We start from the raw sequence: 14,795 nt of genomic DNA on the forward strand, positions 1-14,795 counted from the left end.
AGTTCCCCGTAAAAGTCCTTGAAGACCTCTTTCACCTCTACCCCCTTCCGCACCACATTCCCACTCTTGTCTCTCACTCCAGCAATCTCCTTAGCCGCATCCCGCTTATGGAGCTGATGAGCCAGCATCCTACTCGCCTTTTCACCATGCTCGTACACTGCCCCTTGTGCCTTCCTCCACTGTGCCTCCGCCTTTCTAGTGGTCAGCAAATCAAATTTAGCCTGCAGGCTGCGCCTCTCCCCCAACAGTCCCTCCTCTGGTGCCTCTGCATACCTCCTGTCCACCTCCAGCATCTTTCCCACCAGTCTATCCCTCTCACTCCTCTCGCTCCTCTCCCTGTGTGCCCGGATGGATATCAGCTCCCCACGAATTACTGCCTTCAGAGCTTCCCAGACCATCCCCACCTGAACCTCCCCCGTATCATTCACCTCAAGGTACCCCTCAATACTTGCCCGGACCCTCCTACACACCTCCTCCTCCGCCAACAACCCCACATCCAACCGCCACAACGGACGTTGGTCCCGCACCTCCCCCATCTCCAACTCTATCCAATGCGGAGCGTGGTCGGAGATTGCAATGGCCGAATACTCGGCCTCCTCCACTCTCGGAATCAGTCCCCTACTCACCACGAAGAAATCTATCCGAGAGTAGACCCTATGTACGTGGGAGAAGAAAGAGTACTCGCGTGCCCTCGGCCTCACAAACCTCCATGGATCCACTCCACCCATCTGATCCATAAACCCTCTCAGTACCTTGGCCGCCGCCGGCCTCCTGCCCGTCCTAGAGCTGGACCGATCCAGTGAAGGATCCAACACCGTATTAAAGTCCCCCCCCTATGATCAGACCTCCCGCCTCCAGATCCGGGATCCGTCCCAACATACGCCTCATAAAGCCCGCATCGTCCCAATTTGGGGCATACACACTAGCCAGTACCACCTTCTCTCCTTGTAGCCTGCCCCTAACCAGAACATACCTACCCCCCTTATCCGCCACCACCTCCGATGCCTCAAACAACACATTTTTCCCCACCAGAATCGCCACTCCCCGGTTCTTCACATCCAACCCAGAGTGGAAAACCTGCCCCACCCATCCCTTCCTCAGGCGGACCTGGTCCGCCACCCTCAGGTGGATCTCCTGAAGCATTGTCACATCTGCCTTTAGTCCCTTCAGGTGAGCCAGTACCCTCGAAGCTTCACCGGCCCATTCAACCCTCTCACATTCCAGGTGACCAACCGGATCAGAGGGCGTCCCGCCCCCCCTCCCCCGTCGGCTAGCCATAGCCCATCGACTGCCCGCCCCAGGCCAGCACCCCCTGCCCGACCCCGTCCCCATAGCGACAACCCCTCACCTCCGTCCCCCCAGCCCCCACCAGCTCCTTCTTGACCCTACCAGCAGCAACCCGGTATTCCCCTTTCCCCCCTTCCCTTCCCCCCCAGGCTAGGAACCCTCCCAGCCGCGAACCGTCCTCCATTGTACTTCCGTGGGTCAGCTAACTTCTGCTGACCCCGGAAACTCCCGCCAATAGCCCGACCCCTCCCGAAGTGGGATCACCCCCCAATCTATCTCTCCTCCAGGCACCGCTACAGCGCGGGGAAGAACCAGTTAAGGCCCCGCCTCCCCTGTCACCGTCTCCATCCCCCAGCCCCGCAGCGCGGGAAACCAGAGGAAAGCCCGTTCTTTCGCCATGCCCCACCACACCTTTCTGACGCAGCTCCCAAATATCAGCCCCACTCCATACCCCCACTCCGACATAGAATACAACAGACCCCCCCGACCCTCCCCTCAAGATACACAGCCCAAACAATGCCCCACAGCACAAGAACAACAACATAGCAGAACAAACCCTCCGTAAATAACCATATCAAAATTGCAAAAGTACTAAAACAAGAAGAAAAAAACCAGAAGAAAAAGAGAACACAGCAACAGCAGAATCTAGCACTAATATCTTACAGCCGACCTCGCAACCCCCAACCCCTAGTTCAAGTCCAGTTTCTCCGTCCGCACGAAGGCCCATGCCTCCTCCGGCGAATCGAAATAATGGTGCCAGTCCAAATAAGTTACCCACAGGCGCGCGGGCTGCAGCATTCCGAACTTCATCTTTTTTCTATAAAGCACCTCTTTCGTCCGATTAAATCCGGACCGCCGCTTAGCCACCTCCGCACTCCAGTCCTGGTAGATCCGTACTACCCCATTCTCCCAATTGCTGCTCTTCACCTTCTTGGCCCAGCGCAGCACGCACTCCCGATCACTGAACCGCTGCAACCTCACCAGCACCGCATGCGGGGGTTCATCTTCCTTGGGCCTCCTGGCCAGCACCCTGTGCGCTCCCTCCAGCTCCAAGGGCAGATGGAAGGACCCGGCCCCCACTAGCGGATTCAGCATTACAGCCACGTAGGCTGTCAGGTCCGATCCCTCCAGCCCCTCCGCAAGGCCCAAGATCCGCAGGTTTTTCCGCCTCATGCGGTGATCCAGCTCCTCGAAGCATTCCTGCCCTTCTTGTGGAGTGCCTCGTGCCCCTCCAGCTTACTCACGAGGACCACGGCCTCCTCCTCTCGTTCAGTGGCCTGCGTCTGCACCTCCTTGATGGCAGCACCCTGGGTGGACTGAATCTCTGACAGCCTTCTGTTCGTTTCCTGCAGAGAGCGCAGTACCTCATCCTTGAATTCTTTAAAGCAGCGCAGGAGATCCGTTTGTTGCTCCTGGGCCCGCTCTGGGCTCCATTCCTCTGGAGCTTTGTCGGCGGCCATCTTGGATCCCTTCCCCCGTTTTTTCTGAGGAGCTGCTGCTGTTTTTTCCCTCTTTCCACTCCGAGTTCGAGGCATGGACTGCGGGGAAAGTCATTCAGCACACCTTCCCCCACCGGGAGACGTCGAAAAATTTCCGTTTTGGGCTCTCAAAAGAGCCGAAAAGACTCTTTAAAACGGGAGCTCCCAAATGTGTGGCTTACTACTCCATCACAGCCACCGGAAGTTCTCTGCACCTTTTCTTGAGCAGTCACATCCTTCCTATAATTTGGTGAACAGAACTGCACACAATACTCCAATTTTGGCCTAACAGGTGTTTTATACAGTTCCATCATAATCTTCCAGCTCTTTTATTCAATGACTTAGCAAATAAAGGCAACTATCCCACATGTCTTCTTAACCCACTTATCTACCTGTCCTGCTGCTTTTAGTGATCTTTGCACATGCACCCGAAAGTCCCTCTATCCTCTGTACTTCCGAGCGTTCTACCATTCATTGTGTATTCCCTTGCATCGTTAGTTCTCCCAAAATTCAAATATGGTACAGTTACTCCCACAAGTGCCAGTTATCTCTTGGAATTAAAAACTTTGCCAAGCACATTGTGCTACAGTGCTACACTATATTTCCTAACAGCTCCTGATTGAATAGTTGTGTTTCAAATGTTGAAACAATAAGGAAACATCTGTTCAAGAAGTGCTGCAGTAATTGTGGTTAGATTCATGAACAAACAAAGCTTTCCATAGACCAGGTTGAAGCCCACTTACTTCACAGACCGTTCTGTTGAACATATTGAATCCCACCTACTTCAGTTCTCAATATCAATGCTCTGGTTCAGTGAAGTAGACTACCCATGGAACTGACTGATCAGTTTATATTACTGGTTAATAGGCTGTACCAGAATGTATTGTTGAAGCAACAGACTAGGTTTTCACTAGTGAGGCAGGTAGTTCATGTTGAAAAACACCCCAACACGGCAGACCTGCCTCAGTATAAAATACCACTTTTCATGTTTTTTTTCAATTTGGAGAGACGGGGGCTGGCCCACTGCCCCAGAAGCAGATCAGAACCAGCCACAGTGATAGCCGAGTGCCAAAGCAAGCTTGTTAAACGATCCCACCCTGGGTTATTTGGGAACGGTACATTTTAAGTCCTCACACCCCATCAATCCCCACTAACTCCCTATGCCACCTCAATGTCCCAAGACAATGTAATGCCAACTCATGACCTTCCATGCCCATTCACCAAGCATACTTTCCAAACCTACAACCACTTACCAACTAGAAAGGCAAGGGCAGCAAATGAAGTGCAGCAAGTTCCCCTCCAAGTAACACAACATCCTAACTTGGAGCTACACAACTGTTCCTACTGTGTCGGTGGGCCCAAATCCTGGAACTCCCTCCCGAACAACACTGTTGTTTTCCTGTAACACATAGACTGCAGCGCTTCAAGAAGTCAGCACCATCATCTTCTCGAGGGGTGGGCAATAAAAGCTGACCTGCCCAGTGAAGCCCACATTTCATGAACAAATAAAACAAGCATTATGTTACAGATCAGTGAAATCTGTAGTAAACTGCTTAAAAACATCCAATCATAATTTTTCAAAAACAAATGTGTTCCTACATCCTATGAAAGTGTCAATCAAACAGCTGTTTGAAGTAACAACAACAGAAGCTTTAAGCACTTGTCATCTCCGGGGGCGAGATTCTCCGGTCTCGTTGCCCTCTCGCTCAAGCAAAATGAGGCCGGTGAATAGCATGAGAGGCCGAAAATGAGAATCGCACCAGGCGCCAAACAGTTTGCCGTAGCGTGGGGAGAAACCAATTATCACCACTTAAGCCCTATTTCCATACAATTAACAGTACCGACCCTATATCCAACGGCCTCTCGTGATTCTGCAACATCCCCATCAAGTGGTCAAGTGGCGCTGATTAGTACTCCTTTTTAAAAACCTGAACATGGCGGAAGAGCATCTGTGGGGAGCTGAGGAGGTGAGCAGCCATCGTTGCTCACAGGCAAAGAGCCCAGAGGCGCTGGGCTTGCTGCCCCAGTGCTTGGCAAGGGGAAGGGGGAGGGGGGGTGGGCACCTTCGGCTGGGGGGGAGGCATCCTTGGCAGGAGTGGGCCATCATGGGAGGGAGGGGTCACTGGGTGGAGGGGGGGGGCTACTGCATGTGGCTTCACCATGCCAACCCCTGGATAGTGTGTACCCATTCTGGGACACCCTAGCCGCTGCCTGTCTGTCCCACCAACCACCCATAACCCACACCAACTGTTGAGGCCTCAGGCCATGTGGCTAATGGCTATTGCTAATAGGGAATTGGCAATCATAGTTAAGTGAGCACTTCACACACCCCAAGTGGATTCCTGTGGGTGGGCGGGCCACGTAGCATGTGGGAGTTCTTGCCAGCATCCCAATCAACTCTCATTCCAATCTAAACTGAATCTCCAGCCAGTGAGGCACATTGTCCGAGATAACTAGCCCCGCATACCTCTGACCCCTTCCACCCCAACCAAAAGCTCCCAACTCACTACAAAGTAATCAATCCTCGAATACACCTTATAGATGTGATTTAAAAAAAGAATACTCTCTGGGTTCAGAAAGTGCCATGGATCCACCATATCCATCCTCTCCTTAAACCCCCCCAGCTTCCTTGCCATTCTTACCCTACCCACTGACCTGGGGCTCGACCTATCCACTCTCGGCTCGAGGACAGAGTTAAAATCTCCTCCCATGATCAACTGGTGTGTGGCCAAATCCAGGATTTTATGAGGAGGCCAGCAACCTCCTCATAAAACCCACATCATCCCAATTTGGGGCATACACATTTGCCAACACCACCGGTGCCCCTTCCAATACCCCACTCACAATCGCATATCTCCCACCCAGGTCCCTCACCTCCTTCGCACACACAAATCCCATTTCTTTGCTCATTAAAATCGCTACTCCCCCTCGATTTCAAATCAAACCCCGAGTGAAAAATCTGCCCTACCCACCCCTTCCTCAATCTAACCTGGTCCTTCACACAGAGGTGCGTCTCCTGCAGAAAGACCACCAGCGCTTTCAAGCTCCTGAGGTGCGTGAACATCCGTATCCATTTAATCGGCCCATTCAGTCCCCGGACGTTCCCGTACCAGTCTCCCCGAACAGGCGCTGGAATGTGGCGACTAGGGGCTTTTCACAGTAACTTCATTTGAAGCCTACAAAAAGCGATTTTCATTTCACATTACCAGTCTTACCAGAGGCTTACGCTTCCAATCCCCTCTACCGTCCGTCATCTTCCCCACTTAACTCCCGCCACCTTAATTCCACCCTATACCTAGCCCATCCCAGATGGCCGCTTTCTCCGCCCCTGGGCATGTTATCACTTACTGCTATGTCGCAAAACCTCCACTCCCCCCCGCCCCCACCCCCGCCCTGGCCAACCCTCTCGGCCTTCTCCCCCACCAGCTCACTTCAGTTCACCAGCATCACCTGCTAGCGTGACAGCCCCTGCCCAAAGGCACCTCCCAATTACATTCCTTTTCCCCCCCTCACACACCTCAGCTCAAGGAGAAAGGCTCCCTGCTGACCTTACACTCCCCCACCCGAACAACGACTTCTCCTGAACTCCAGGCAGCCCTCTCGAAAAGCAAACAATATCTGCTGTCTGTGGCCAACAAGGTCATTGCAGCCCTGAACGTTTGCACCTCATTTTCTCCAGGGCTCGAGCTGGGACCTGTCTGGCATCTCGCAGGCCACAACGCACAGGTGCATCAAACAGGTCACAGATGCCCTGTTTGCGAGCGGAGAACTATATAAACGTTGACATGGACCAAGCCCAACAAGATGCCCAGCAGCAGAATAATGTTCCATCACCGGAATGCTCCAGCTCCAGAGATTGATAGACTGCACACATGTCGCCTTGCGCTCACTGGGACATCTGGGAGTGCCCTACGTTAACAGGAAGGGGTTGTACTCCCTGAACATACAGCTTGTAGTGATCTCTATATGTGCATGTACACAAGGGGTTAATGTGTGATCAGTAGCACCACATGATCACGAGAGGGCCGGACCAACAGGGTTATACAAGACAACCACATTGGGTCTCTCTCCCTCTCTTGGATGCACTGCGACCAGGGCAATAGCAGACTAGTTCAGATGGCTAGTGGAGTTACGTATAGTTACCATAGTTAGATCATGTTAACCTTATCACGAGTATCAAAGTTAAAGTAAAGAACTCATGCAATTATTGTTATAGTTACTCAATAAACCTTTTGTTACTACTGGACGAGATCGAGTCTTCTTCCTCGAGATTCAGAAGACCTCATCACTAACTAAGGTTTGAGTAGCACATGTTACCTACCACACAGGTAACAAAACATGGTACCAAGCATGTTGGCTTTAACAACTAGTTAGATTAGGTTAGACTAAAAAGAGAAGGAAATTCAGACCGGATATTCGACTGTGGAAGACTTTGCAGCAAATGGATCCTCGACGACTAACTATGGGACTCATTGGACCTCTAAGGCAGCTGGAAACAACCGGTAATTTAAGTTATGACTGGAAAAGATTTGAACAGATATTCCAAATATTTATCACAGCTAATGATTTAAGCACGGTCTCTGACACAACAAAAATAGCACTACTACTCTCAATAGGAGAGCATGAAGCTAGAGAAATCTATAATTGCTTTAATTACTTAGAAGGTGAAGCCAACACCAAATTAGAAGTAATATTCAAAAACTTTGATGAACACTGTAAGAGTCAGTCTGGTGAGATGCTGGAAAGATTTAACAATTGTCATAAATACCAGAGAAACGGAGGGCCCATCACTGATGTTATTACAAATCTCAAGTTAATACCACAAGGCTGTGATTATGCTGATTTCAGAAACACTATGATAATGGATCAATTAATTTATGGACTATCTGACAAAAATTTGAAGGAAGAACTTTCACAAGATAAGTATCTAACTCCAGAAAGTGCTATACAAAAATGCCTTGCTTATAAACAAAAACAAAATCAATACTTTGAGTCTTTACAAACACATAATCATTATCTAGAAAACAAAATCCGTAAAAATGGCACGAAAACACACCACGAGGCAGAGGCAGGGTTGAAACAGAAGAAGACGGAAGTTCTGAGCAGCAGCCATCTTGCACATGTCCAGTCTGGCCAGGCCACACATGTACACTACCCTAAAAGACGCAAACCAACGAAACAGTGTTCTGCGCTTGTGCGAGAAGTCACGCATGTGCAGTTGCGAAAAGAGCGCAGAGTAAAGGAAACTCGGATTGCGCATGCGCAATCAAGCCCTACGCATGATGTCACAAACAGCGTGACATCAGAGGACCCGGACCACGCCCACTTAAAAGGGAAATGCACGAAAACATTTTTAAAAGAAATTTAAAGCTGCAAAACCCAATTTTCTGACCTCAAAAGACAGAACAATGCCTGAACTTACACCAGCAGTTGAAAATAACTTTCACAACACCCTGGAACAAGCAGTCTGCACCACCCAAAGTGAAGAGCACAATGACAAATCCGAAACCCAAGAAGATGATTTCTTCATTGAACATGAACAGAATGATAGCAACTCCGAAACAAAAAGAGATGATTTGTTTACTGAACAATACACACAGTACTACTCAGACATGGCTGAGTTATTCGGATATGCTGATCACAGCATCAGCAACACGGCTGCAAAGCTCAACACGACTGTACTCATGATACATGATTCCAATACCATGATGCCATGGCAGATCGCCGATACATTGGATGACAGCAACCTGTCAAATACCCAAGCAGAAGACAATGCCACACAGAGAGCACAGAACAACTCAGTTAAGAGAGTACAGACCGGCTCTACAACGAGAACACTGCACGACACTGCAAGAGAGCGATGACAGATCCAGAGAGAGAGAGTGATGAAAGACTCCACAGAGAGAGCGATGAAAGACTCCACAGAGAGCGCGGTGAAAGACTCCACAGGGAGAGCGATGACAGACTCCACAGAGAGGACGATGAAAGACTCCACAGAGAGCGCGGTGAAAGACTCCACAGGGAGAGCGATGACAGACTCCACAGAGAGAGCGATGAAAGACTCCACAGAGAGAACAATGAAAGACTCCACACAGAGAGCGATGAAAGTCTCCACAGAGAGAGCGATGAAAGACTCCACAGAGAGTGTGACGCAAGCCTCCACAGACAGCTCAGTGACAGACTCAAAAATGGAAGCAGGCAAACACTCCATAGCGAACACCATGCATGAACAAGACTATGAAGGTCTATCCACCTTATCTGCGCAACCAGCAACAGACTATAAAAGTCTGCCCAACTTATTTGAGCCACTAGATGAAGACTATGAAAGTCTACCCAGCTCATTTACCCAACAAGAAGACACTGAATGTCTACCCACTGTATGTGAGACAAGTGACGAAGAAATCACAATTTCCATACAGGATGTGCAAGATCACAGCGAGACTGACAGATCGCAGCTCGTCTGCACAGAAGCATTCAACAATCAGAGGACAGCTACTCATGAGTCCAGAGAGACCACGTCAATTGAAATCTTTAAGATTTTGACTCCAGAAGAGGAGCATCACGACCCACAACAAAATGAAATCGTGAAGATTTTTACTCCAGAAGAGGAACACCAAGAACCACAAGAGAATGAAATCATGAAGATTTTGACTCCAGAAGAGGAGCACCAAGACCCACAAGAGAATGAAATCTTGAACATTTTGACTCCAGAAGAGGAGAATCAAGAAACCAAAGATGACTCAAATGAACCAGAAATAACTCCAGAAGAGGAGCACAAAGAAATCAATGATGATTCAAATGAACCAGAAATGACTCTAGAAGAAGAGTACCAAGGAAGCAAAGAAGAGGAATCAAATCCACCACAAATGACTGATGTCACCAACATCAATGCAACATTAGATCATTCTCACAATTCTCAAGAAGAAACGCTCAGTGTAACAGATACCATGACGGACACTGACACCAATAACTCTGACAATGACTCAAATTATCCACACGGAACACTCATTGAGCGCAACAAGAACAATGAACACCGCAAGGCGCACAGCAGAAACAAGAACAACAACAGCAACAACAAAAACAACATGCAGCGCAACAAGAACAACAAAGTCAACAAGAATCATAACAGAAACAACAAGCACAACAAAAATAAGAACAAGAATGACAATAACAAGAACGACAATGAAAACAACAAACACAGAAACAACAACAATGAAACAATGACCTGTACAATATGGTACAACTCTGCACATGAAGGATAATGCCACAGCACACTGCAAAACAATGGCAAGACTACAAACATGCCAAGGCATGACAAATAATCTCACAAATTTACATCTGCTCCAGAAAAAGCAAGCACGCCAGCTTTCAAGGCAGATGACACACTAGGACAATACTGCAAGCACAGGAAAAAGTCCAGGTCAGCCAACAAAGATGACATACAGAATCAATACCGCAAGCAGAGAAAAAAGTCCAGGTCAGACAATGGTGCAGCACAAAATTGCTACCACAAGTACAGAAAAAAAAGTCGAAATCAGACAACAAAGTGATTCGACCATTCAAATACCTCCTTGATGACTTCTTGACCACTTAAACACAAGAACACTGACTACGTTCACAAAGAAATAACAACATCAACATCACCACTTCAACAACAGAAGAAAAAAGCAACTCGACCGAACAAACTCATAAAGTATGGACTCACAATTTTATTATTTTTTATTCAGATTGGACTCATAAATATTAATTGGCTTTGTATAATCATCAAGATCATCACAATACATAACATAATTTGTCTACCAATTTCACACAAGCTAAAAAACCTAAGAGGCTAACTGTATTAACACTTGACGGACTAACTCATTGATTTTATATAATGCATTTTCAAACTGTATCCATTTTGTTTGTTCAATTTTCTTTAGAACCTACAGAAAATATGTAACATGAAAAAAGGAGGATGTAGTGATCTCTATATGTGCATGTACACAAGGGGTTAATATGTAATCAGTAGCACCACATGATCACTAGAGGGCAGGACCAACAGGGGTAGAAAAGGCAACCACATCTCCCTCTCTTGGGTGCACTGTGACCAGGGCAATAGCAGACTAGTTCAGATGGCTAGTGGAGTTACGTATAGTTACTGTAGTTAGATCTTGTTAACCTTGATGTGGAGATGCCGGCATTGGACTGGGGTGAGCACAGTAAGAAGTCTTACAACACCAGGTTAAAGTCCAACATGTTTGTTTCAAACACTAGCTTTCGGAGCACTGCTCCTTCCTCAGGTGAATGAAGAGGTATGTTCCAGAAACATATATAGAGACAAATTCAAAGATGGCAGACAATGCTTAGAATGCGAGCATTTGCAGGTAATTAAGTCTTTATAGATCCAGATATAGGGGTAACCCTAGGTTAAAGAGGTGTGAATTGTCTCAAGCCAAGACAGTGGTAGGATTTTGCAAGCCCAAGCCAGATGGTGGGGGATGAATGTAATGCGACATGAATCCCAGTTCCCGGTTGAGGCCGCAATCATGTGTGCGGAACTTGGATATAGTTTCTGTTTGGCGATTCTGCGTTGTCGCACCTCCTGAAGGCTGCCTTGGAGAACGCTTACCCGGAGATCAGGGGCTGAATGCCCTTGACTGCTGAAGTGTTCCCCGACTGGAAGGAAACATTCCTGTCTGGTGATCGTCGCGCAATGTCTGTTCATTTGTTGTCGCAGCGTCTGCATGATCTCACCAATGTACCACGCTTCAGGGCATCCTTTCCTGCAGCGTATGAGGTAGACAATGTGGGCCGAGTTGCACGAGTATGTACCACGTACCTGGTGGGTGGTTTTCTCACGTGTAATGGTGTTATCCATGTCGATGATCTGGCACGTCTTGCAGAGACTGCCACGGCAGGGTTGTGTGATGTCGTGGTCGCTGCTCTGAAGGCTGGGTAGTTTGCTGAAAACTACACGGCAGCATGGTAGCATGGTGGTTAGCATAAATGCTTCACAGCTCCAGGGTCCCAGGTTCGGTTCCCGGCTGGGTCACTGTCTGTGCGGAGTCTGCACGTCCTCCCCGTGTGTGCGTGGGTTTCCTCCGGGTGCTCCGGTTTCCTCCCACAGTCCAAAGATGTGCGGGTTAGGTGGATTGGCCATGCTAAATTGTCCGTACTGTCCTTAAAAGTAAGGTTAAGGAGGGGGGGTTTGTTGGGTTACGGGTATAGGGTGGATACGTGGGGTTGAGTAGGGTGATCATTGTTCGGCACAACATCGAGGGCCGAAGGGCCTGTTCTGTGCTGTACTATTCTATGTTCTATGTTCTAATGGTTTCTTTTAGGTTGCGGGCTTGTTTGAAGGCAAGTAGTGGGGGTGTGGGGATGACCTTGGCAAGATGTTCATCTTCATCGATGGTGTTGAAGCTGGAGAAGTGGAGCATCGTCCAACGCGCCACAGCAAACAAAACCGCACCAACCTCCTCAGAAGACAAACACGGGACACAACTGACAGAGTACCCTTCGTCGTCCAGTAGGTTCCCGAAGCGGAGAAACTACGACATCTTCTTCGCACCCTTCAACAAGTCATCGATGAAGATGAACATCTTGCCAAGGTCATCCCCACACCCCCACTACTTGCCTTCAAACAACCGCAAAACCTAAAACATTTCATTTCTTTCAGAACTATTAGGACTCCTCAAAGAAATTGGATGCAAAATTAACCCCCAAAAAGCCCAAATTCTCCAGGAAAAGGTCACTTATTTAGGTACGGTCATCACGCACGGTAAGCGTGAGATATAACAGAAACAGATTGATTCAATTGTAAAATTACCCTTGCCCCAAAATGTTACAGCACTCCGGTCATTTTTAGGACTGGTCGGTTACTGCAGGAACCACATAGACGGTTTTGCCACAAAAGCAGCCCCACTTTCCGAGCTCCTTAAGAAACAGGCCCCATGTTGGACTTTAACTTGTTGCTGTAAGACTCCTTGTTAACCTTATCACTAGTATCAAAGTTAAAATAAAGAACTCATTCAATTATTGTTATAGTTACTCAATAAACCTTTTGTTACTATTGGACGAGTTTGAGTCTTCTTCATCGAGATTCAGAAGACCTCATCACTAACCAAGGTTTGTGGAGCACATGATACCTACCACACAGGTAACAAAACACAGCTCATGTGTGACCACCACATGAAGATCATGCACGTGTGTGCACGCTTCCCAGGGAATGTGCATGATAGCTACATCCTGGGGAAGTCAGACAAAATCCGTCCCCTTCAAGGACCCTCCTAGGATGGGCGGAATAATTGGAGGATAAGGGGCACCCGCTGAGGACCTGGCTAATGACACCGGTACGGAGGCTGGAGACTGATGTGGAGACCCGATACTAGTTCATCGGACTGCTCAAAATGAGGCTTCAATGTCTTGACGGCTCCAGTGGTGCCCTGCAGTACACCGCTCAGAGGATCATCCTTTTTTTGGTGGTCTGCTGCATCCTCCACAACCTGGCACAGCAGCGGGGCAATGTGCTGGAGGTTGGGGATGAGGAACATGTGCCTACCTGAGAGGAGGAGCAGGACGATGAGGAGGTGCGGGACCAGCAGGGGCTAGAAGATGATCCCAGGGATGAACTGGAGGACCAGCAGGAGGCTGCAGCACAAGCAGCAGCGGTGAGGGTCCGGCAAGACAGGGAGACCCTCGTACTCTCCCGCTTCACTTAGCACATGGCCTAATCCATAATCGCTACCAACCCCAACCGCCCACCCCCATTTCCCACCTTCCAAGGGTATGGTAATATCATTCCAGGGTGTTGGGACTGTATCAGCATCATGAACGGGTCACTGTCGGGGCAGGTTGTTGATGATAACCTGCAGAGAGCTAAGCGCTGGTGCTCCTCAATTTGTGCCATAGTCTGACCCCTGCTTGTCTGCTGAGAGCTTGCTCACACCCATCATCTGCACACGGTGTGCCCGGGGAGGGGGGGATGCCTGGAGAGATGGTCCAAGGCTTCGGAGGTTGACCTGCATTCAGTGAACGAGGTGTCATACTCGTTGTGGTGAAGGGTTTTTAACGTTTCCCCCAGGATGCATATTGGTGGTGGAGGCAGCCAGCTGCTTACCACGTCCCATGGGCTTCTATGCCCCTAGTGGGCATCTCTGAGGGCTCTGGAGCCCGGAGGGCCCCGGCGCACTTGTCGGCAGCATATGCACACCCGTGCCACCATGTCCCATGTGCTGACTGCGGGACGCGGCCTCAGCAGAGGGTGGAACTCAGGGGAGCTGGTGGCCACCATTTCCACTCCATGGGACGGGACTGTGTTGGCACCTGTTGCACGTTTTACTTGAGTGTAATACGCGTTTATTGGAGTGTATTAACACGCCTCCGTTTAAAGGCCGTGTGCTTAACACTGCTAGGCTCTGTATGTGTATTTTCAGCTCGGGAGTCGCCAGGTGTCGTATATAAACACCTCACAAATATTCCAAGGTCAGGTTCAAAGTAATAAAACTATACACCGATTAGTAAGTTCCAACGATCAATATTTATTATACAAATATAATAAATACGCATGCACACGCTAAAGACTAATACCTATTTCTACTATTAAACGACTAAATACTTATCTAAGTGGGAACCAGCAAGGTCAGGGGACAAGGCCTTTGGTCCTTTATGGGCTGCACCTTCTGTTCGTTATTAGAAGAGTACTGTATAAGTTCACGTAGCGAGCGTCGTTTTGGGACTTACTGAACGATGGCTGGTGCTCAACGGCTGGTGATGGAAGACAGGATCAACGGCTGGAGTCGGAGTCAGGATACAACAGCAGATCTGGGTCGAAGTCAAAACAGCAGTCCAAGCCGGAGCACAAAAACAGGCAGGACCATGTGTGGGGGTCTATCTTTATAGTGGTCCCCAATGTCCGTGCCTTTTCGGGGCGGGCTTTACCTTCCATGCATTGATTGGATCAATTCCCAATCGATGTCTCACTAATCCCCCAATCTGAGGGTCCCTTCTCGATGTGTGGGGCGGTCTCTAGGGTCTTTTGAGATGGAT

This window comes from Scyliorhinus canicula, chromosome 8, assembly GCF_902713615.1.
Source record: "Scyliorhinus canicula chromosome 8, sScyCan1.1, whole genome shotgun sequence".
NCBI classification, from domain to species: domain Eukaryota; kingdom Metazoa; phylum Chordata; class Chondrichthyes; order Carcharhiniformes; family Scyliorhinidae; genus Scyliorhinus; species Scyliorhinus canicula.